The sequence below is a fragment of the Chiroxiphia lanceolata genome, chromosome 2 (genome assembly GCF_009829145.1).
Source record: "Chiroxiphia lanceolata isolate bChiLan1 chromosome 2, bChiLan1.pri, whole genome shotgun sequence".
Classification (NCBI taxonomy): domain Eukaryota; kingdom Metazoa; phylum Chordata; class Aves; order Passeriformes; family Pipridae; genus Chiroxiphia; species Chiroxiphia lanceolata.
Window position 1 is genome coordinate 6,010,133 of NC_045638.1, and position 24,858 is coordinate 6,034,990.

At 42.7% G+C, this 24,858-nt stretch overlaps 1 protein-coding gene across 2 annotated transcripts in view; it reads right to left on the reverse strand.

The window, feature by feature from the left end:
- The window catches only part of LOC116783152 (V-set domain-containing T-cell activation inhibitor 1-like), a 31,346-nt gene extending 19,441 nt beyond the window's left edge, over nucleotides 1-11,905 (reverse strand). For both annotated transcript variants that reach the window (XM_032680473.1, XM_032680472.1), the window contains exon 1: nucleotides 11,792-11,905. The gene's annotated coding sequence lies outside the window, so the exon portion shown is untranslated. The remainder of the gene's footprint in view (nucleotides 1-11,791) is intronic.
- Nucleotides 11,906-24,858: the final 12,953 nt, after the last annotated feature.

The following is a 24,858-nucleotide window of genomic DNA, read 5'->3' on the forward strand; positions in this document are numbered from 1 at the left end:
TTCTCTATCCCATCCATTGACAGAGTGCAGCTGAAGCACCATAGAACTTAGGGAGGTTACAACTCTACAATAATTGAACTACTGAACACTGAGTAAGAACCCAAGGCCAGGATGAACAGAACTGTGAGCAGCCTGGTTTAGGGAAGGTGTCCCTGCCCAGGACAGGGGGTTTGGAACTATTAAAGTCCCTTTAAACCCAGACCATCCTATGAACAGTATTGTGCTACTTAGATTGTAAAGCTCCAATGCGTTATCCATTTTACAAGTTTGTTTTTTTCTCTTCAGTCAGCAGTTACCTTTCACACCAAGCCAGGATTCTAAAACCCCCTTGGTAAATGTTATCAGTCCAAACAAGGAAAGAGGAAAACTCCCTCCCTTGGAAGTTTTGCATTTGTGTGGTGGATGTAGCCTGATCACAAGGGAGGCGGAGAAAGGGAAATTCTAGGGGAATTTCCTAGGAAGGAGAAGGGAAACTATTTCAGGCTCAAGAGACTGCTTTGAGCTGACAGAGTAGTCAATAAAATGCCTTTATCGGTTTTTTGTTCGATGCCTTCTAGGAGGAAGTCTAACACGTTAATGCCAGAGAATTTCTATTCTCCAAAATTACTTTCCAACCCAATACAGAAAGATCAGGGAAAATCCTGACCTGCAGATGCTTATTTTTGCCAGCAACAGGCTCAAGGACTACCAGTTTCTTTTCTGAATTGTGACTCCTCTCTCCTCTTAGCTATTTTTAATTTGCATACCCTAGAACCTTTGAGACAAGATGCTATTGTTAGTGATACATATATACAATTCCACCAAGACTCAACAGTCAGTTTATTTTTCCCTCTATCAGACCTATTAGGACAATAAATCTCATTCCTGACCTGTAATGCTACAATCAGTTGGATTTTATATTTCCCTAGAAGCGTGATAAAAGGAAGAAAGCTGGATCAAGTTCAGAAAACGTTTATTTTTGTTCTCTAGGAAGGAGTTAAGTATCGATGAGCCTCAAAGGTAAATGAGGTTAATTAGTAGCCTATGCTGTTGTAGCTGCTGCATTGGACATGGAAACATGGGAATGGTGGGTCTGAAAATGGAAACTCGGGGTGCCAGGATGAGAGGAGAAAAAGAAATTGAGATTAATCAAGACTGGTGTAACTTGTCTTGGCTCTTCTGTGGAGAATTATATTCACTGGTGACTGAACTGAGAGTCCCATGACAGGCACCTTGCTGAGGGTTTGCACACCTGGAAGATAAACTCTGACAATGGCTCCTCTGAGCGAGAGAAACGACCTGAGTCACATCCTGGGATTTTCTACTCAGCTACACAATGTGGTTGTTTGAACATGTACATAAACAACTGTTCATCATAGAGACTTTATAGACCTGGAACAAATCATGAGGCCAATAAATGGTTTTAATGAGTTTACTGATGTCAGAGCTACTGAACCAAAAGGAGATGGTCTCTGCCTGAGTTGGTCTCTCTAGGAGCATTGCTCTGTTAAATCAAAAGTGAAGGTGTCTGGGTTTTATTTGTGGTCTGTTTTCTTTTAATTCTTGTAAACAGACCTGCAACTACCGCTTGTGAGAACTTTTTGAGAAGGGAGGAACTGTTCATAGAACAACTTTTGCTGAGTAATTGACAGCATTTACCCAGTACCTTTGGTGTTCTAACAAAATATCTCTGATATTCTGGTGGCACCTTTTGCTATGCAAGGGAATAACAGATAAGCACTGTGAATGTAAATAACTAAGGCAAGGAAAAGCCATTTCCTTCTCCAGGAGCCCATCTTGGCCAAAGTTAAGCACGAAGTACTCATGGAATACTTTGTACAATAAAAAGATGAAGTCCTAATGGTTCAAGGACTCTTTAACCACTGACAAAAATAAGACAGAGTTGCCAAATATTTCAGACTTAAACCTGACCCCCTCCTCCCAAAGGAAATTGCCTTCCCAACCACTGCTTTGTGAACGTATTTATGAAGTTGAAGCCTATACAGTTCTTAAATGTAAGTGTTCTGGTATCAGAGCAGAAAGTTTCTAGTGGCATGGCTGTGTTGCAAACACGGGAATGTTGAGGTCCAATTAAATTCTGTTCACCAAAGAGGGACACAAATAGGATCCTAAACAGCACCCCCTAAAAACTGCTGTAAGCACTTCATGCTTGTTTTGCTAAGCTGTAAATAATTGTTCCAAGCAGAGAACAGTCACACATAGAGTCAATGGAATGTGCATACAATATACACCAGAGTTGTGTAGAGGTGCCCAAGTTATTTTGCCCAGGTGCTGGAAGACTGCAGACTATTGGCTTGACAGCTGAGGTGGATGTATTTATGGTCTGAAAGAAAGACCTTGAACAGTTATTTTGCATAAGTTGGAAAAAGAAGAGTGGGGATCATAAACACTTCCTGCAGGCCCTCTACTCTGGAATGTTTCTCAACCTTCTTAAGGCATTCAGATCTTGTTAGTGCTTGGTTCAGATTTAGTTCAGCTAAATAATTTTCTCTCTGAAGCACCCATCTCAAGCACTGTATGCATGATTGGATCTTGTCTCATTCTTGTCCCACCAGCAAAAGAGTAATTTCTGTTATTAGTGCAATAGCGTTGCATTTTTCCCCCCAGTCTACAATCCTGACCACCCAGGGAGGTGCTGGCTGCTTTTCAAAGTAAAAAGCTTGGTGTTTGGAAGCACAACAAGCAACTCTATTCTTTTGAATCACTCTGAAAGACCACCTGTGTTTGCTTCCTACAGATGTTTCTGTTCAGAACCATGGCACATGGAACAGGTGACATCCTCCCTTCTACTCTTTTCTCACAACATTACCCTGTTCTTCCTGTGGCTCTGTGTGTGTGTGTGTGTACTATTAATTTCCACATGCTGCCTGCTCTCTCCTTTAGGTATGTGTGGGGAACTTGACTTTAGTTTACTCTTCCAAAGTGAAATAGTTCAGTTATAATGGAGCTCTGGCAGTGAATGGTCTCCTTTCCTCAAAGGGAGCTTAGTTTAGCCATGGAACCCTTTCACCAGTTACTGTGTTTAATACCAAAGAACACAATACTTGTCATTTGAAAGTAGGACACAGCTGAATGTGGGCTGGAGATTTAATATCAGAAAGTAACCAGATGTTGTCAGGGCTCATAAATGCTGCCCAGATGTCCTGTGTTGCAATAGCATCTGGTGGTCACTTGACAGTGGACAATAAGGTCATCCCAAGGGCTTTGGTGGAGGTCACTTTAGATATGACCCTGGACAGAAACAAAGTACCTTAGCAATGAGTCACTGGATCAACTTTGCCCAACTCTTCTATGAAGGGAACTTGCTGGCTATGCAGGCAGGCTGCATCTACAACAGGGTAGCTGCTGGCATCTCTTTTCTGTAATTTAGAGTGCACCAAACTTATTCTTTCTCAGTGTCAGCGATACCAAACAGAACTTTTGTATGCCTTTGCCGTTTTAAGCATGTTGGTAAGTAATGACTTGAAAAGAAAGAGGAGCAGCTTGTGCAAAACCACAAGCTTTCATGCTATGAAATATCAGCCTGGCCTCTTTGTGGTTCTACACTTTCAAGATAGGAAACCCCCTGTGAAAGTTTAGGTGAACTTAGTTTTACAGTTTGTTTTCAACTAGCCCCAAAGTGGAAGTTGAGGGTGTGAAATGCACAGCCAAAATAAGGCTTGCAAATTCAGCAGAACATTGCACTGACCTTTCCCCAGGTGACTGTGCCCTTTCCAAAACAGTAACATTTAATTTGACCAGTGTTGATGAGAAGTCTTGACACTCTTCTAGATGAAGCACCTCTTGTATGACATCTCCCTGCTCCCAACACACACGTTTATCTCCCTGGAACGCCTGCTCTTTTCTTTCCGTTGACTAACACCCTGTAAAATACCTTCTGATGCTGTCTCTCACCAGGAATTTTTCCCGAGGATGATCCAGGCCCAGTAGCTGCTTCTGCAAGGGTGGAACAGGTAGCAGCTCCACTGTTGTAGCTGGAGGAACCTGCTTGGTCTCTACAGTGCCTTAGACACAAAGCTCTTGTACAGTAGCAAGTGCCTGTGGCACATATGTTTTGGCACCCTTCAAGCTCTTGACGAGTTGTGCACAAGTCATGAGATTTTTGCAACACATAGATAATTACTGTTCTTTGGAAATCCAGGGAAAAGTGAGTTGGAACATTAGAGCAAGTAGGTCTGTGCCACTGATTTTTGGAAGCGCTATTAAGTACATGTGTTGTACAGGAGCAAATTGCTCCTTGGCTGCATGATGTGCCTTGAGGTATGAAGGGCACAAAGATGTGACAATTGTTCCAGCCATCTCAAAAATTAAGGTGTGTGTGAGTGGAAATCTCTAATCCACTTTACAGCTTTCAATCTTTGTGTATCTTCTCCAGGCATTTCAGAGAACCAAGGTAATTTGTGAGGCCATCCAGAACTGAGCAGATTGTTATGACTGTGTAGTTGCGAGACCAGGCTTCTCAAATGTTTCTCTGTTCACATATCCTACAGTCATGACACAAATGTTGAGTATTACAGTTGTGATAATTCTTAAACTATTTACACTCAAGCTCTTCTGACAGTCTCTGTTTTAGTGATCTCTTAAGGTGTATGTATACCCAAATCAGAGACAAGATCTTTGCTTTCTGTCATCATACACATTGAGAACTGTAAACACCAGTGAACAACTCGGTTTTCTGTAAGTGAGAGCAAGACATGTAAAATACCAGCTGGAGGAACTCTGTTTCTATATATGTGAGAGATCATTGATTGTCTTTGGATTTCTCTAAGAACTCCTGCTACACTTTTTAAAAATAATACTACCTTCCTTTATTCAGTTCTTGCAGAAAATATATTTAAAATCATAGGCCAAACACTTTGTCCATGTGCAAGTACAGAGGCAGGATCATATCTGGTTACATTCTCTGGTATCGTGTAGTATGCTGTGTATATTTTGTTAGGATGACAAGGATGTCCATACTTGCATGTCTCAAAGTACTTATGAGTGTTTTTCCACTACAGCTGTTGCTGCTAGAGTAAACAGCTGATTTTCTGCTTTGCCATCAGAATCTAGGGAAGTAGACACTTCCAGGGAGACATCTAACAAAGCTACATCTGGAAGGATTTTTGTCATTGCAATGTGCTAGTTTTAGTCTAGACAGATGTAGCAACTGAGTGACTCTTCCTACTTCTGGGAAGAGATGTATTCCCTGAGCCACCCCATAGCTGGACTGTCTGAATTCACATCCTCTCTTGATGCTAAAACTTCATGAAAACCCATCTTTTTGATGTACCCAAAGCTCGAGTTCTGAGTGTTTGTGGTAACAGATGATGAGACTTGGGGCCTCAGAAATGACTAAGCTTGGAGTGAAAACTATATAGAAACTTTTTGATTTGGAAAGGTGGGATTCCTTCTCCAATTTGTATTTGCTTACTGGTAAAAAGAGCTGATGCATTCAATGAGAAATTGAGTTGATTGAGCTTTGATGGGAATGTGGCAACTACCTGCTGCTTACCCAGACAGCATCTTGAAACTTCAACTGGGGCAACGGGGAGGAGTGTTTGGGACTTGCTGTGCAACCTACTGCATCCCTAACCCTCAAAGGAAAACTGATGTAATGCCCTCAGATAACAAAGTACAAAGTGCTGATTGATTAGGGATGTCATTGTGCATGGTTTACTGGCAGCTGCCAGTGGATCTTTAGAGCACTGTTGAATGGCAATAAACATTACAGCTGCCCTTTTTGCAGACACAACTGTCCATTGTTCGTGAGAATATGTAATGGAACAAGATCCTTTTTCTTCTCCCCTTGCTGATATGTTTGTGGAAAGTTACCTAGTAATTCCTAGGTGTGATTTGCCCTGTGCTTTACCTGATAGTTGTTAAACAAAGTAGTAGCTTATGGGTTCAACCCCAGGGAGAAATCATTTGTAGGAAGCACTCAAAATATGTGAAGTTTACATAACCTAGTTTTAAAGCACTTCCTCAGAACACCCGTGGAAATCTTCTTTAGATGATTTCATGCTTGTAGTTCAAAGCCCTTACATTCCTGTCCTGTGACCAGACAGCTTTATTGATTTTGACTCTTACAGTGCCTCCGACTCTGAGGACCTCAGAGCTGACCTTGGCACTTCTAGGACTGTTTATTCAGAGGCCTGAACTAAGAGTATTACATGTTGTTTTTATAAGCCTTCATTTGACCCGTAAACAGCCATTTGGGAGGCTAAGTTGAACTGGCAGCTGAAGGACAGTGAACACCTTAGAGCAGCTCCGAAGCAGATCAGAGGGTTTAGAAGTTGAAGCAACCCTATTTCTAAGCAGTTGTTCAGGGGTGGCAAAATGTCTGAGCCTTGCAGCCCCCCAGGTTCTGGAGACACCTAGGATGAAATATTTGAAATATTTGGGGTATCTCTGACCTGCACCTTGCTGGTAGCGAGTCAACGGTGGCCTTTGCCATAACTGGTGTTAACTCACTGAGCTCTGTTCCTTACAGTTGTTTTGTCCCAAAATGTCCTGCACCATGGGCTGCAAAGGCAAGGAGGATTGGAGCTTAAGTAGCACATTTACATCCCCTGTAGACGTAAACATCCCCTTGACATGAAGGTTATTTCTGGGTGGAAAGTCGTTCATGCCTCTCTCAACACAAAATAGCATTAAGGGAAAATGGGAACCAAGACAATAAAACTGAATTTTAATCAAGGCTATCCTAACTTAGATCCTTCTCTTCCTTCCTCTGATGTGTGGAACATGTCTGCAGTTGGACTGAGGCGGGGACACTCTTGCAACCACGCCAAGTCAGCAGAGCTGCAGGGACTTAGACCAGCTTGTGCATGTCACTTTGCATCTGAGCTGAGTTCAACTTCAGCTGTGAGAGCAGTATTTGGAAAACACCTGTAATACAGTGGTTTCATTCCATGACCACCATGAAAATTGTAGCTGCAGTGAGGCTTTAGAAGGGTGAAATTAATTGTGTGGAGGACAGTCTTTGAGGACAGAAGTTTCCCCGTGAGGAAATTCAAAGATCCCCCCGACAGACTTACCATACAACCCTGCTAGCTCTTTAATTAGGTACTTTGCTTTTTGGTTTAAGAATATTAGGGCTTCATCCTATATCCAATATTAGGGCAGCACTTGTGCTGCAGTATCCTGGTGTTGTAAAAGGAGTTTGTGCTCAGCAAGGCGCTGCTGCTTTCTTTGGCATTAATAGATCCCAAATGTGGGCCGAAGCAATGTTTATGGAATTAGGCTTTCCCAGAGCATATTTATTGGATGGATGACAACACTAGTACAAATCAACACACTCTTTTCTGCTTCATTCCTCTGTGGTGAGGGAAGAAATGGGGGAGGAGGCAGTAAAATGTTTTATAGCATAGGGACTTAAATGAGACATTGACAGATGAAACGCTGACCCTCGACTCTCTAGCTTGGCACAGCTATTTCCCAGGCTGTCTTGTGAAGGAGACCTTTCCAGGAAAACCTTTTAGCTTTAAAGCTTTTAATTTCTCCCTCCCCACCACTTTCCCAGCAGGGGACTTATAAAGTACTAGAGATGCAACACAACATGGGAACCCCAGGAGAATTCCATTCCCATCCTCACGCGTTGTTGCAGCCTTTCTTGTCCAGAAAAATTCCTTCCTCATCTCAAATAAACAAAATCTATCTGTAAAAGAATATAAATTTTGCTGTAGGAGACAACAGGAGCTAGTATAGGTTCTACTCTATAGAACCTAGTAGAAAGGAGCATTAGATTCCTACAGGGTCATGCCCTGTGTTCAAAAATCTCTCAGAAATGTACCTCCAATGCTAACTATAGTTCTGCCAGCTGCAAGGAAAACTTAGCTTGCACCCTGAGTTGTCAGAAATATTGCTATTGGTGAGAAATGTGTGGGAGTGAATAAGCCATGGGATGTTCCTCACTGGATATATGGAAGAACTGGAACAGTGGTGACAGGTGACACTCCTGCTGCCATCTCCTCTCACCTCTTGGGTTTCACAAATGCTTCTGGGCATCTTTTTCTTCTTTCCTCCTCACCATTGCTATCTGAGATATGTCTTTCTCAGGCTGGTAAACTGCATTTGGGTAGGAGGACATTGTCACCTTTCAGAAAGTTAAGAGTTTGTGGTAATGGAGAGAGTAACTGCAAACACAAGTGTGCTTTTGGAGCAGTTCAGTGTTGTTTACACTCTTTGTGGTGGTGCAGGAAAAAAAGACAACAACAGCTCCTCCAGAGCTGGATAACTGGAATATGTGCTGTTTCTTCAGATGTATTCAGTAGTCAGTTTGCATCATGTAAGGATGCAGAAGGAACATACAGCAATTTCCTTTAGATCCTGTAAATCTCTCTTTAAAAGCTGGTCTGCCTCAACAAGGGAAATGTAGGGGATTCTGGATGCTCTTCCCTTTCCTGATGTCAAAATAAATGAATCCTCTTGAGAAATGATGAGAAGGATCTGCTTGGTTCTAGCTCTGATAACTCTCTACCCATGGCCACAGCAATCATTGCTCTGGCAAGGCTACTGATGAAGGAGCTGAAAGCAAGTTTGCTTTTACAAAAACTTATGATTCAGAACTTCAGCACATGGCAGAACATGGGAAGCTCAGATGTTAAGAAGCCAGAGATGAAATGATTATATCTCAAATGTGCTTAGCTGAGAAACACATTTGGACTCTACAATTAACTCTATATTCATAAACTAATGGGAGGCAAAAAAGAAAAATCAAGCAAATAGTAGCCTCCTTCATCTCATTGAGCCTAGTCTTGTCAGTAGCTTTGCAAGGACATTATAAGTGAAATAAAATAATACAGAAAAGTACACAGTAATGTATGTACAAGGAGGTGTGAGAGAAAAATACCGTGTGCAAAGCTAAGCTGTAGAAAGAAATTTAAAAATTCAACCCCCTTACTGTTCTCTGAAAAATTCACCTGTTTGGTCCATCCTCCCCACTCTTTATTGAAGTCGCATTCTTCAACTACAGCAAGCAAAAGCTAAATTGCACCCCTCACCAGCACTCTTTGTTTATAGAAAAAAAAGTGAATTCAGAGTGAAACTTTGGGTATGAGAAGCTCAGCATGACCTGACTTGCAGCCAAGAAAGCCAACTGTGTCCTGGTAGGTTGAGGAAGGGGATTCTGCCTCTCTCGTGAGACCCCACCTGGAGCATTGTGTCCAACTTTGGGGTCCCCAGTGGAAGAAAGATATGAACCTTCTGGGTTCAGAGGACTCTATGAAGATGGTCAGAGGGCTGGAGCACCTCTCCTAGGAAGGCAGATTGAGAGAGCTGGGGTTGTTCAGCCTGGAGAAGAGAAGGCTCCAGGGAGACCTCAGAGCACCTTCCAGTATGTAAAGGGGACTTACACAAAGGCTGGAGAGGGACTTTTCACAAGGGCACGTAGTGATAGGACCAGGGGGGAATGCTCTTAAGATGAAGGAGGGTAGGTTTAGATTAGATATTAGGAAGAAATTCTTCACTGTAATGATGGTGAGGCACTCAAATAGGGTGCCCAGAGAAGCTGTGGATGTCCCATCTCTGGAAGTGTTCAAGGCCATTTTTGGATGGGGTTCTAAGCAACCTGATCTAGTGGAAGGTGTCCCTGGCTGTTGAAGGAGGGTTGAAATGAGAGAATCTTTAAGGTCCCTTCCAACCCAAACCATTCTGTAAAAAGCAGCTGAGAGAACAACTAAACCTAGAATTAGCTACTGCCATTACATGAAGATTCTTTTTAGTGATGCAGAAGATGGCTGTGATTTTATTTGTTTAGGACTCTATGTATGCAGGAGGGAAAACTTAAAAGCACCCCAGCAAAACCAAAAACTCACTATCAAAACTAACCTTTCCCTACTTCTAGTAACAGACCCAACTGAAAACCCAAGCCAGTGGAAGTTCTGGTTTGCCTCTTCTGTAAACCATAGGTGGTACAGGTGCCTTTGGCCACGTCTGAGCAGCCAAGGGTGTCTGCCCAGCCCTGTGCTGATCAGAGCTCTTGTCCCAGGTCAGGAGCAGCCAACTCCTGTGAAGTATATTGAGGAGCTGCAATTTGTACCTTCCCATCAGCACAGGGAATTCATGCCCGGGCAATGTTACACTAAGGACAGTGGCACTTCTCCAGACCCTGTTAGCACAGGCACCTCTGCACCACACCCTGTGGTGTGGTTAGGATGTGCCTGAAGGCACTAAGGTGCTGTTTTAAAAATATCTGAACAGATGGGTACTGAAATCAATTACTGGAATTTAAAAACATATGAGCAGGTGTGAACTGAAATCAATGACTGGAAGTCTCCGAGGCTCAGGTTGCTTTGAAAAACCTGACTGCAGGTACATTCACAGTGTATACACATCCCCACATGCCTCTGAAAATTGTCAGTGTTCAGTGAGATACTTCACTGACTATATATTCACGTCCTATATGTGTGTGTATATTTAATGGACCGTAACGGAAAAACATTTTGATCTGTAACTGTGTCATTTCCCTCCTTGCTTGGGATTTGGTTTTAATCAACTTGTGAAATACTTCTATTTAGCTTTCAAAAAGGCAAAATTGTCTGTCATGAGCTGGCTCTTGAGAGGTCTGAGTTCACATGGAGGTGTGATAATTTGGGCTTTGTAGCATCAGTTGCTCTGTACTTTTCCAAGCTGTCTCTTTCCCACCTTCTACTCTCCCTGTGTTACCTTGGTGGTGGGTACAGTTCCTTCTAAGGGAAGGGATGAGCTATCCAGAATAAAAACAGATTATAAAATTGGAAAACTGTCTGAAATGCCCTGCTGTAGGGACTGGTGGCTGTGTAGTTTTTCTGTTTGGTTTTGTTTGTTTGGTTGGTTGGTTTTTTATTATTTTTTAATTCATCTAATATAAATCTTCCATCAAAACTCTAAGACAACAAGTCTGCCTGAAACTTACTCGTGCAACTTTATTTTGTTCTCTTCTTTTTCAAAGTCCACCAGTGGTTGTAACTGAAACCAAGGGTGACTTGTGGCTTGGGAAAACCCTGCTATGCAGTTGCTTTCCCTCTTTCTTGTCTCTTCACTCTTACACTTGACTTCTTCATTAGCTGCAGACTGCACCTCGAGTTGTGTGATTGTGTGTGTGCTGCTCGGTACCCTGGGGACCCCTTACCTTCCTTGCATGGGGTTTTTTAGCTGCTGTTACACACTGTCTGTTTGTAAACAGTGACCAACCATTCAGAACCTGAGAAGTTATGTAGGGCTTCCTTTTTGGTGTGATTAGCATGCTGAATGTCTTGAGCCTTTTTTTTTCTTGCCCAAATGACATTTTGAGGCAGTAAGTGGGATTTGATTCTTTTCAGCCAGTTCATTCTCTGAACTTCACTAAACTGAAACTCCCCACACAACCACTTCTGTCAATGTGTCACATTAATGATTAAAGATAAACAAGAAGGTTAAAGAGCAGAAATAAAGGCAAAACTGTATTGTGAGTAAACTAGTTAAAAATACCTTTTGAGGTGTCCAGTGAAAGCTGCCTTTTGTTGTAGTGGTAGCCTTAGCCTCACTTCTCATTTTGCAGTCTAAGCACACCCCAGCTGGCAGCCAGTGCAGGGGAGTGGAGCTACAGAGCTGAAACACTTTAACTGGGAAATCCCTCAATCTGTATTTTTTTTCCGCTTCAGCAAATTGTCGCTTATGACAAAGGAAAAAAAAAAATAAACAAGCCGTACCCCGATTGTTTCTTTTTCATTTTTCCCGTGCCTACATCATTTGAAGCAACTTTACAAGACCTTAGCCAAAAAGCCATAGCCCTGATACTGCAGCTTTAGCACTTACTAGTACAAGATAGAAAACTTGGTCTCTTGCTTACCTCTGGAATCTCTCGGTATCCTTTCTGCATGTGCTGAGATCCAAACGTGCTGCTGAGAGTTACTTCTGCCTTGAATGAGGAAGTGCAGGAGCGGGACAGGATGTGGAGCAGTGACTCAGATGCTGAGGGGCTGAGTTTCTCGAGACTAGCTGAGGAATAAAAGAAATTATTATTGAGGGCCTATCGCGTTCAGCTGATGTAATGACTTGATTTGCCAACAGTAAAAGCTCATAAACATTCAATGTTTCACCTTTCGTCTTTTCCCAAACTTTAGCTGCTTATGATAATGCAGTGTTCAGGTGTTGCAGTCCTTTCTAGGAGGACTGCCTACCTTTAGTCCTATAAAATGTATGGCCTTTGTTAATAAGTATTTCTTTGCACAAATGTGCTACTTGAAGGTGTTCAGAATAAGGATTTTGCTAATGTCTCTGAAACAGCTCTTGCTTCTTAGCTCAAGCAGGCACTTGAGACTTTGCTTGATTCTTCCTATTAAGAACAGAAAATGATTAAAAAACCCTTACCTTTTTACAATTAGTTTTGACTCACATTCATGTATTTAACTTCCTATACAGCTGAACACAGAGGCTACCACTTGCAGTTTCAAAGCCTACCTTTGCAAACTCTACAGTGTCAAAAAAGCTCTGTTTCTTTTATTTGCTCTGCTGTCAAGCACTGTTGCTTCCCTGGCTCTCTGCTTTTGATGTGCAGGTACTGAGCAATGTTTACCCCTTACATTTCCAGCCAACCATGGTAGAAGCCTTTCTTTTTCTCCCCTAGAGAGCTCTTGCATCTCAGTGAGATGTGGACTTGGATGTGGGTGCTTGGCATGTTCTGCTATGGCATTTTGCAAAGAAGTTTAAGTTTTCCTTTCTATGGGCATTTGTAAGGAAGGGCATTGCTTCATTGATTTTTTTTTTTTTTAATGTAGTTGCATAATTGCACAATTCAGAACTTGCAGGAAAATATATTTGATGGATTTTGTTCAACTCTTCTATTTAAACTACCCTTGTTTGAGTAGTCTCTCTTGCATTGAATTGAATGCTTGTCATCTCCCTTTGTTTGCTTTATAAGTGCAAACACACACTTCTTAATGTGCTGTTAGTGTTGAACTTTACATTATACAAACATGCCATAAAAGGCATACCCACTAATTTAAAATAAATTATTATTAGAAAGTACTAAATAATAATAATTATTAAAATGAAATAATATTATTATAACCACTGTTCTCATTCCTTTTAAGTCCTCTGCTTGGGTGAAGCAGAGAGCTAGTTAATCATGCTGGATGAATTTAAATATTAGTATGGAACACTCCTACAAAAAAATTGCTTAAACTTCAGAATGTCTGATTTTTTCTTTTTTTTCTTTTTGTATTAAACTAGAAGTTACATAATTGAAGAAAGTCTAGAAAATCATGTTTCACTATGATAGAAAACAAACAAAACCACCCACACTCCACTTGAGTGGTTTGAAAGGTAACACTTGATAAATCAGTCATCTTCATGGTAGAATTTCAGCAATACAGTTTCTCACTCAAAGGATATTGTAATGGAATTCCTCATTCTCTCCTGTGACAGTGATGATCCTGAGTATTTCTTGGGGCACTTCACTTTGGAAAGCTTTGAATGAGATAGAGTAGAGGAAAATACTTCTGAGTTTGTAGAAGTTGGTTTTTGTCTAGCACTGAAGCACAAAAGTGGAAGGCTTCCAAGACTATGATTCCTGATGAAGGACCAAAAATACCTATGGCTGTACTAATGTAATGAGAAAGAAGTATTGATGGGTTTTCCCACCATGCTCTTCTGAAAGCTACTCTTCCAAAAGATCCTACTCCTAACCCTACTCTGAGAACTTCTCTCACAACAGCAGAAGTGTTGTCCAAGTTAAACAGAACTGTTGCAGTCTGACTCAGAGATGCTCTGCCCTGCTCCAAGTAAAAGAAAATCCCTCCATAACAAAGTTAGAGAATGTAAAGGTGTATCCTTAATGCTTCATATGCTAATTCCTTCTTTATGTGCTTTGAACAAGTCTGAGATGCTACGTAGCCCAGCCTAAATTTAAGCCATCAGTTGAGGTAAGTTCTCAGTGTCCAGTGATTTGAACAGCCTTGTTCAGTACATACCTTTAAAGTCCTAGGTCTCTAAATACTCCAAGTTTTTCTTGTGTTTGGTGTTTGAAGTGCATTGGCATGGTTGATTAAATACCATCTAGCGAAAAAATCACGAGAATGGAAAAGCTGCTGTTCTCCAGCTTTGTGCCTAAATAACCTCTGTGTCTTCCCTTCCATCCCTTTCTCAAGTTATTGCTCTACTCCCATCTTGCAAGGGGAGGTAGCAGATTACTAATTCATTCTTTCAAAACCTCTCAGTGTAAAGAAATACAGGAGTCAGACACCTCTGGTTATCTAAGAGTCTGGAGTAAAGGTTGTGGGCCCGGAGGACATGGCCATACAGTTATTACTCAATTTGATTCTCAGTGATAAAGACATGGAAATCGTGCTGATCTGTGATGACTGCTTACCAGGACAAACCACACCAATATGTACAAGGCATGTGGTTGTGTTTTGGTTTGGAGTTGGTTTTAGCTGGGGATTTTTTTCCTCAGTCTCCTTATTGCTCATGTGACAGAAGTGAGATGCTGTGATTGCTTAGTGTTCCCCTGTGCTACACTGAGTGTAGTTAAACATGAAATAAAATGAGGACCTGGCAGCAGTGCAATGTTGCCTTATAATTGTTTATCTTGACAGAAAAAAAAAAAAGAAAACACTGAAAAGGCTTTTTTTTCTTCTCACCCTTTCTGTTTTTCCAAGGAACTCCTATTAAATTCAGCATGGGCTGAGTGACCTGAAGGAGACTTTTGTTATGGCTATACACTTTGCCTGTGTTCTTTCAAAATCCAGTCACAAGGTTTCCAGTATCACAGAGTGGTTGAGGTTGAAAGGGATGTCTGGAAGTGGTCTGGTCCAACTGGGTTACTTGCTTGATCTTCAGACAGCCTCCTGTGTGTGTGCTCACTTCCTCTGGTCCTGCTGGGCACTACTGAAGATAGCCTGGCCCTGTCCTCTTAGCACCCTCCCTTCAGGTATTTACATACATTGATGAGATCCCACCTGAGCCTTCTCTTCTCCAGGCAGAACAGCCCCAGCTCGCTCAGCCTTTCCTCACAGAAGATGTGTTCGTCTCTCTTCATCACCTTTGTGGTCTTTCATTGCACTTTCTCTGGCAAATTCATGTTTTTTTTCTGTGAGGGAGCCCAGAATTGGATCCAGGTCTCCAAGAGTGGTCTCATCAGTGCTGAAGAGAGGGGGAAGGGTCACCTCTCTCAACCTTCAGGCAATATTTTGCCTAATGCAGCCCAGGATAACATTAACCTTCTTTGCCACAAGGACACAACACTGACTCACGTTGAATTTGTTGCCCATCAGCACACCCCCAGGGTATTTTCTGCAAAGTTGCTTTCAAGCTGGGTGGCCCCTACCATGTATTGGTATGTGGGGTTTTTTTCACCTAAGTGCAGGACTTTGCACTTCTCCTTGTTGAACTTCATGAGATTCCTGTCAGCCCATTTTTCCATCCTGTTGTGATCCCTCTGGATGGCATTACAACCCTCTGGTATATCAGTCACTCCTGCCAGCTTGATGTCATCAGCAAATTTGCCCCATCATCCACATCATCAATGAAGACTTTCAACAGAACTGGACCCAGTGCTGATTCCTTGGATACAGTGATAATTACCAGCCTCCAGCTAGGTTGGGTTACTGATCACTGCTCTCTAGATGAAGTTATTGAGCCATTTTCCAATCCACCTCACTCTGCTCACCCAGCCCATACTTCATTCAGCTTTTCTACAAGGACCGTTATGGAAGACAGTGTCTGCTACTCCCCCCTTGACTACCAGTCCAATCATTTTATCATAGAAGTTTATCAGGTTGGTCACACACTAATTGATGAAGCCATGATGTCTACTCCTTATGACTTTCTTGTCCCTCACACGCCTGAAAATGGATCCCAAAATCAGCTGCTCTATTGCTGTCCCCAGGGATCAAGATGAAGCCGACCGGCCCTGTAGGTCCCTGGATCTTCCTTCTTGCTCTTGAAGTCAGGAGTGACATTTGTTCTCCTGTAGTTCTCTGGCACTTGTCAGAGTTGTCATGATTAATCAAAAATTGCCAAGAGTGGCCTCACAATGATATCTGCCAGTTCCCTCAGCACTCGTGGGTGCACCCCATCAAGACCTGTGGACTTAGACATATTCAGTTTACCTCAGTACACCTGTTCTACTACCACCAAGGATATGTCTTACTCATTTGAATCTTTCTCTTGGTCTCTGGGACCTGTGATTCTTGAAGGCCAGTCTTCCTAGAAAAGCCTGAGGCAAAGAAGGCATTCAATATCTCAGCCTTTTCCATGTCCTGTGTGACCAGGTCCTCTGTCTCCTTCAGCAGCAGGCCCACATTTTCCCTAGCTTTCCCTTCCTTTTGTCTCCTATGTATGCATAGAAGTCTTGTTGTCCTTGAAATCCCCGAACCGATTAAATTCCAAGTGGATTTTGACTTTCTTAACTGTGTTTTCTGCATGCTCAGGCAGTGTCTCTTTATTGCTTCCATGTTACCCACCCTTGCTACACCCTCTGCATACTTCATTTTAGTGCTTGAGTTTTACAGGCATTTTGGTGGGGTTTGTTTTTTTGTTGTTGTTGTTGGGGTTTTTTTGTTGTTGGTTTTTGTTGTTGTTGCCTTTTTTTTGTTGTTGTTGGTTTTTTTTTTTCTTGCTTCTTACTTGTTAGGATGAATGAAGCACAGAACAAAACTTTGAGACATGAAATCCTTAAGCCAATTCATGTACTGAAGATCATTGCCCAATGTCTTGTTGGTTTTCAGTCCCTGGGGCACCTCACTTCAGTGTTTGGAGACGTTCAAATGCTCAGTACCTTCATGATGAAGCTTTTAGGTTGTATAAGTGTGCTTTCTCCCCTCCATTTGCTGTATCCTGCATGTTTGCTAAAAGGCTTCCAACAGAAGCAAGATACAATCTCCTTTCCCACACAATACAACTCCCTAGCTTTGCTACCAAATGCAGTTGCCTACACATCTGCTAATTTAAATACCGTGAATCATAAGCATTCCAGACTGAAGCCAGAATGTTTTCATCACATAGAAGTGAATTGATAGAAGAATGAAGGGTTTATATAGTTTAATCTTCAGTATCTGAATTATAAACTTGCATTCCACTAAGTACTGCTGCAGACTGGACAAGGGACCTATGTATTTTCCTTTGACACTATGTTAGCGTATTGCAACCTTACAATGTTCCTCTTTTAGTTGTAATTTTTCCCCTCTGTTTCTGTTTATAGTCAAAATGGCTTCTAAACCTGCTGCCAGAATACTCCAAGAAACTGAGTCTTGCATTTCTGACTGTTACTCATCATAAGTTATTAATAGTGATGACCTTACCTGGGATTATTAATAAGTGTGAGTTTTTCTCTTTGCCTTGCTCCCCTTTTGTTATCAGATGAACCAAATAATACCTACAGTCCTAACCAGGCTCACTTCAGAAGGAAAGTGCAAACTTAACTTCGTTTGTCATTCACAGCAGAAGGCAGCAAGGGTTTTTGAATTAGGCAGCACAGACCAGCAGTAGCTATAGTTTGCCATACCCATCCTCTCTGTTTTGCTGAACCTTCATCATTCTTCAGTTCAGGTGAAAACAAAGACTGTTTACATCGGGCTGGTGAATACCTGAGATCTGTGTACTTTATTTATCATTTGGGATTTGGCTGTAGACTGAGGCTGTCCAGCCCGTGGGAAGCATCCCTGGTTGTGGCTGGTTTCACTCATGTCCACATATTTGAGCTAACATGTTGGGTGGTTAGGACTCTTATCCCAGGATGAGGGGGACGCAAAGATATGAAGAAATAATGAGTGCTCATGCTGGCTTTTGAGACACTTGAGCAACTGGGAAGGTCCTTTCATGGTGCTACTAGGGTAGCAGAAATTGAAGCAGCATGTTCATTTGCAACAGTCAGCAGCATTCCTGTCCAAGAAATGTTCTTTTAGGTTCTGGCAATAGGAGATACTTGGCAAGGAAGACACATCAGGCTGAGGCCTAATGACCTGAATATGCCAGCAGAAATGGGAACCAATATTCAACTTGACTGTGAGAAAGGAATGAGAGTGAAACCGACTTTTCCTGCTTTTGTCAGTCTGATCTCTTAAATGATAATCTTCCAGGCTGATCAATTAGCGTTTTGTTCCTCTGCTCAGTTGCTTTTCTCCCTTTTTTTGCAATACCCTGCAGTGGGTAGTTGCCTGAGGGCTCAGGATCTCAGACACTCAGGAGGGAGGATTCACACTTTTTCTGTAAAGGTGTTCATGACTGTATTTGCCTTGAGGCTTCTGGGCTTTCCTAGGGAATAGCAGCAAGCACTTTGAAAGCCTAAATTGCTCCATGTGTCTGTGCTTTCCTCCCAGCATGAGCGAGACACAGGATAGACTATTTCAGTTGGAAGGAACCTTACAAGGATTATCTAGTCCAACTGCCTGACCACTTCAGGGCTGACCAAAAGTTACAGCACGTTGTTAAGGGCACTATCCAAATGCCTCTTCCACACTGACAGACTTTGGGCACTGAGCACCTCTCTAAGGAGCCTGTTCCAGTGTTTGACCACGCTCTTGGTAAAGAAATGCTTCCTTGTGTGAAATCTGAACCTCCTCCAGAATCATAAAATATCTTGAGTTGGAAGGGACCCATAAGCATCCTGCTCCTTGCAGGGCTACCTGAAACTAAGCCAAATGACTAAGAGTGTTGCCCAGGTGCTCTTTGAACTCTGTCAGGTGTGATGCTGTAGGAGCCACAAAGTTACCCCTCAGCCTCCTTTTCTCCAAACTAGACAAAATGACACAAGCTGACCTGCCTGGTTAGCTGAGCAGGGCAGGGGCTGAGTGAGGCTGGCCGGGAATGTCTGCCCTTGCTGCAGCAAGGGGAGCCTGGTTAGTGCTTGGTAGATCATCGTGGTGACCAAAATGTCACCATGGGCTTGACTCAGTTGCATATGGGCCTTACCAGCTTTCCTGGTGCTGCCTCATCTCTCCAGCCCTTTGAGCAATTCAGTGAAAAAGCATTTGGTTGCATTTCATCTCTCTGTCCTGGACTCTGGCACATCTCAAAGAGTGAAAGTTTCTGATATCTGTCTCTTTCTCAGCCACTTTTTATTTCTTTCCTCTGTTACAGCTGCTGGTATATGGCCCTACCCTGGGCTGGCCAAAACAGGGCTTACAATTCTGCTTGTGGTGGAAAACTGAGCTGGTGGGGGGGAGAGTTTGGTCTTGTGCTTGGGCCTCTTTCAGTAATGGTAGGGAGGGCTCTGCTTTGCCTAGAAATGCGTGGGGAGCACACCTACCTTCTGAAAGGTACTTAACATTCCAACCAGCTCATTTGCAACTATAATAGTATGAATTATAAAATGAATTATAAAAGCCAAGTGCTGAATGCCCACCCTGTGGCCTCCATCACAGGAGTGTACTTTGGAGGTCCAGTAGAGTCACAACAATGTCATCTGCAGTCCTTCAGTGATGCAGCTTGTCAGGCTAATCCTAATTATGGGAGTGGTTTTTTCATTTAGGCACAGCAGGGACATCATGAAATCCAAGAGCAAAAAAACCCCTACAAACTTGGTTTATGCATCACCAACTATTCTCTGTGGTATCTTGTGTGAGTTTTGTCAAGCCTAATGCATTCATTCTAAATATGACCAATGAAACTGTTGCACCCAAGGCCACAACCCTCCATGAGGGACACTCTTCCTCTAGTCCTCATTTTTGGGTGGCTAAAGTGCACGTGTTCTGTTTGCCGCTGTCTCTGCCATGGAAGAGGAGCTGCCTGTGGCATTCCTGCGGTTCATGTTTTAGACTGCTTTCCAAAAACACTGTCAGCTCTTCTTCTAAATCTATTTTCTGCCCTCTTGATCTAAGTCTGCAAGCCCAACCTTGTCTTACACAACTGCTGACAGCCAAAGTGGTTTGAGTATCCTCAAGCCTTGGTTCCCCTGTGCAAGGCAGGGCTAAGTGAAGCTTAATGCTTTTCTCAAGGCATGCAGGTATTTTTTTCTTTTGGTTCCTGGGACAGTTTGGTTCACATCTTCTCTAAAGGAGAGATGCCTCCCAGGGCTGACTGAATCATTACATGCAAAACATGGTTTTGCTCACGGCAGCCTTGGCCGTGATGGGAGTACTCCCCTCCTCTGCAGGGTGCTCCAGTCCCAGGGGCAAAGGAATTCCTCTTTCTAATTTGATGAAATTTGAGCTTTGAATACAGTACTGCAGATCCAGCCACTCTTGCTGTATTTTGTAGAGGGATTTTTGTCTCTGAAGGGTTATATTCTGTAAATATTGTCAGCAATTCAAGTGCCAGTTCTGCGGGTGCTATCTGCAGTCCTTTACCCCTGACCTATCAGAAATTGGTCTAATAGTGGGAAAAGGCTTTAGTTCAGCAACATCTGCTCTGCTTTGAGTGTCCAAAGGCCCTCACAGCTCAACACCTGCTCTGTGGATGTGACACACAGAGAGACCAGGCACTTTGTTACCTTCAGATATTTCCTTGGCTGTCATAGAAATAAAGTACTGATTTTTACCTCAATTTCATGAGGGAGGTACAAGTGTTCCCAGTGTGAAAATTCAGGCAGGCACGATTAAGTTGCTGATATTTTGCCAACCTACAGGGAGCAGCAATTCAAGAGGGCGAAAAAAGTCTGTGCTTGTCTTGGTAGTGAACAGTGAAATGAACTTTGATATGCTGGGGTGTGGGGAGATAGGAGTATCAGCCTTGCCTCCCCGAAAAGTAAACAGTCTGAATGAAAGCAGGCAAGTTTGCATCCAGTCTGTGACAGTCCTCCCACTCAGACAAGGTTTTTGTGGGAGCCACGTGCTTTCTTATCTCCTTGCAAAAGTTGACCTGCATTTGGCACACTGCTCCATTGCACGTTTTCTCTGCTCAAATTCTGTGTGCTGCTGCACCGTGCTCACCTCTGAAATTATGCTCATTATTTGCATGGAATTTCCAGGCAGCAGAGATATGTTATACAACTAAGTATTGCCAGGCTGGGTGCTCTATCCCATCAGCTGGGAGTGCAGTGGTTGAGATTATAGCATGCTTTGTCAAACATGTAGTGAGAGCTGTATAAGAGAGCTGGGCTGTAAAGCCAGACCTACACAGGAGCGGGTTAGGGTGGGTCCCTTTCCGCCTTCACAGCCAATTTCTTACCTGGCTTCAGTTCAGTAGTTTCCTCCTGGCTATTTGGAGCAGCATTGCCAGGAGACTAAACCAAACAATTCCTTTCATTCTCTGCCTTCAACCCCACCCCAAAACTTCTGAAAAATATGCAGGCGGGGGCACACCTCTGTGCCTGGGACCCCTCCTGGCTGTGGGGTGCTCAAGCTTGAGCACCTGTGACCTGGGAACATTAAAACCCCTTTTAATGCAAAAACTGGCATAGTACGAAGTACTAGCAGAAGTCTCTGACATGTGGATTATATACTACTGTTTCCTGAGGCTTAAAGGTCTATTGATGCAATAAATGCAGCTACAGAAACTGGTGCATTTCTTTTGCCAAGTTTTCTGTTTCTGGGAGCTGTTGTTTGACTTTGTTTGTTTAGAATTAATTTTCTGTCCAGATATGTTGTAGTGCAGTAGGAATTGCTAAAAAATGAAGCTAAGACACATTGTATAAAGCTGGTCAGCAGTTGCCACGTTGCCAAAAATGTTAATGGAAGTCACTGGCTCACTGTGTGCATGCCTGGTGCATATACCAGAGCATATGTTTGTTAATGGCAGCTCTACTTAAGAGCTACTTCAAATAATAATTTAAAAAAAAAAATTTCCCCCACAGAGCTTCATCTGCTGAGGACTGGCAAATGTCACTGGGCTGGACCAGATTAAAAGATATTAAATTTGTTTTCTTTTCTTTCTTGTTCCCACTCTCAGCTGGTTCAAATTGTTCCATGAGAAATACCATGGCAGGCAGCTGTCTGCTTCATGGTCATCATGAAAAATTCAGCTTTAAATAAATAAAGAAATAATCTGAAGCTAAACTAAACAGGGCAGTTGTGTAAAATTCAGTGTTTATTTATTTTTTTATTTTTTGCCTGCTCAGAGGCACTTTTACGCCTCAGAGCTGAGCTGTGCCCTGGGGTGCCAGGATTCCTGATGGGGTCCTCACCTTCTGAGCAGAGACCTGGCACTGCAGGTCACCCTGGACTGGGATCCCTGGAGGTTTGCCTGTCTCCAAAGGCACTTCCTCATCTTCTTCAGTTCCTGGGCACTCTCTTTGTGTCAGCTGGTGGCAGGAGTGCAGGAGACACCCCTGGGGTGCTGTGCCCCTACCTCACCCTGTGTAGAAACAGTCAATAAATTTTCCTGGAAAGGACACTCGTTATCTGGCCAGCCCTCTTGCCTTGTTCAGTAGGTCAGGAACCCACACAGGGCTTGATTTTTCTCATGGTATTTATGAGATAATTCAATAATATATCTTAAATAAGAGAGCAACCCTCTGTGCTGCAGATAGAGCCAGATAAAAGCGTGAACATAGGTATAGAAAACCAAAGAAAAGGTTTTGAAAGACCAGGCTTGTGATAAGACTTCTGGTACTTTGCTGACACAGAGTTTGATCAAACTCAGTTTAATCTAAACTGGTTAATAAGACTCCCAATGAAGCGATAAAGATATTTTGTGTTTGCCTAGTTTTATAAAAACAGCTACAGTTCAAACACAGTTGCATGTTTATCCCTTGACCTATTTTTAGTTAGGGCAACTGCAGGAGTGATGTATTTTACAAGTTAGGTAACACCATTGTGGTAAGTCTGACTGATAAAGAGATGAACTGAGAGGAACAGAATTGCTTCTGGTCCAGCATGATGCTGTGTAAAAGTTGTTTCTGCAAGCGAATTTGACCTTGTTTCGAAACTGCACTCTCAGCCTCCTAAGAGGGATGACATGGGACAGCACAGATCTGGCAGAAGAAATTAGGAAGGAGCAGTCGCTCTCTGTCCACGTAGTAACTGTGTTAGTGTTGCTTCTTACTGACAGATTCTTAAAAGATTCCTGGTCTGAACTGAGAGATATCTTTTTTCTCTTTTTTTTTTTTTTTTTTTAAAGGTGGACTTTTTTTTTTTGTGCAATGTAATCCTATTCAAACAGCTTCTGTTGACTTATGATAACTACTGGGGTGAATGCTGCAAAGGACTGGACTTTCCAGTCCAGCAAGTGAAAGAAGGCTTCTGCGTGCTGGAGATGTGAGTGCAAGCACCAAGTGAGCTACAGCCTTGAGTGACTCTGGACATGACTTCTGTGTCCAAGCTTTTCAATTATAAAATCATTCTAAGCAGCACTTCTTGGAATCACAGGAAAATAAATCACTAATTTATTACTAAACTCTTGGGACCTGTTTCAGGCAAGTTGGAGGGTCAGCTTAAGTCTCTTGTGATACATGAGCATCTATCTCTACACAGCAATTTTCTGTGCCAAACTAAAATGGGAAACAGGCTCTTTCCTAGTAACTACAAACAAAGAGTTTGTGATTAATAGTTGCCAAGGACTTGCATTTTGCATCATGGGGCATTGGTTTGGATACAGTGCTTATGCTTGTTAGTGGTGCTGATAAGACATGAAGTGTTTGAAGTGTTTTTCTTGTGTTGGAAGGTAACTGTACAAACTGACCTGTTGTCACCTAAGTGTGTCTTGAATGATGGATGACACAGAAGCCACTGGTGTGTGGCCTGTAATTCCCTGGAATACCAGAGGCAGAGATCACCTCAAAGAACATGTGAAGTGCCTTCTATAACCACAGAGTGGGTAAGTTTGGAAGGGACCATTGGAGGTCATCTAGTCCAACCTCCCTGCTCATGCAGGGTTCCCAGGAGCACATTACTCAGGATTGTGTCCAGATGGCTTTTGAATATCTTCAGGGAAGAGATCTCCACAACCTCTCTGGGCAATCTGTTCCAGTGCTCAGTCACTCTCACTGAATAGAAGTTCTTCCTTAAGTTCTTGTACATCAGTTTCTACCTGTTGCCTCTTGTCCTATTGCTTGGAACAACCAAGCAGAGCCTGGATCCATCCTCTGACACCTTCCTTTCTGATACTTATATATATTGATGGGGTCCCTTCTCAGTCATCTTTTCTTGAGGTTGAACAGGCCCAGCTCCCTCAGCCTTTCCTTGTAAATGAGGTGCTCCAGTTCCCTAACCATCTTTGTAACCCTGTTCTGGATTTGCTCCAGGAGCTCCATAATAATCCTCAAATGGTGACCATATTACAATGATTGCATTCCATATCATCTCATGAACGTGGTGAAGGTTCTAATGCCCACCACACATTGAGAGGAAAAGTCCCAGGAGCCCAACCAACATCTATAGGGGTTATGGGGGTTCTCTCCCTGTGGAGCTGGGCTGTACTCAATTATTCTTTAGAGCAGTTTCTCTTCTTCTGGGAAAAAAAGAGAGGTTAGAGAGATTACACTTACGGGGAAATGTGAACTTTTGTGTATGTTTGCTACAAATATGAGAAACATTCACTTTGCAAGTTGGAAAAGCAACTAATAGAGTTTCTTTGGCATGGCACAAAGGCTACTGAGAAAAGTGTCTGGAGTCAGGGTTGTTGAGGAGGGAAAAGGGAGTGCTTTTTTGGCAAAAGAGATATTTCAGCTTTCACAGGTAAAAAGATTTTAAAAACGAATTTGACTACAGGACAGATGGATTCAGATCACTAAGTAGCTACACATGTTTTCTCTTGGGGCTTTCCACTTGTGGTTTACCAGCCATGCCACAATAACTGTCTTTCACTTTTCTGTGAAAGTAAGTCCATTTCTTAGAGTCTTGCTCCAAACCTGCATCAAGTGTTGCTTTCCTGTGCAGGTGTTCAAGTTGCTTGGGATATGTAGTCCCTGTGAGCTGCTACCTTTAATGAAGACAAACAGAGGGATGCTGATGCTCAAGTGCAGCACTGAACTGGGATGGTGTAATGAGCTGGTTTCAGTTCTGGATGTGGGAGTGTTGTACCTCTGCTCTGCTTGGGGTT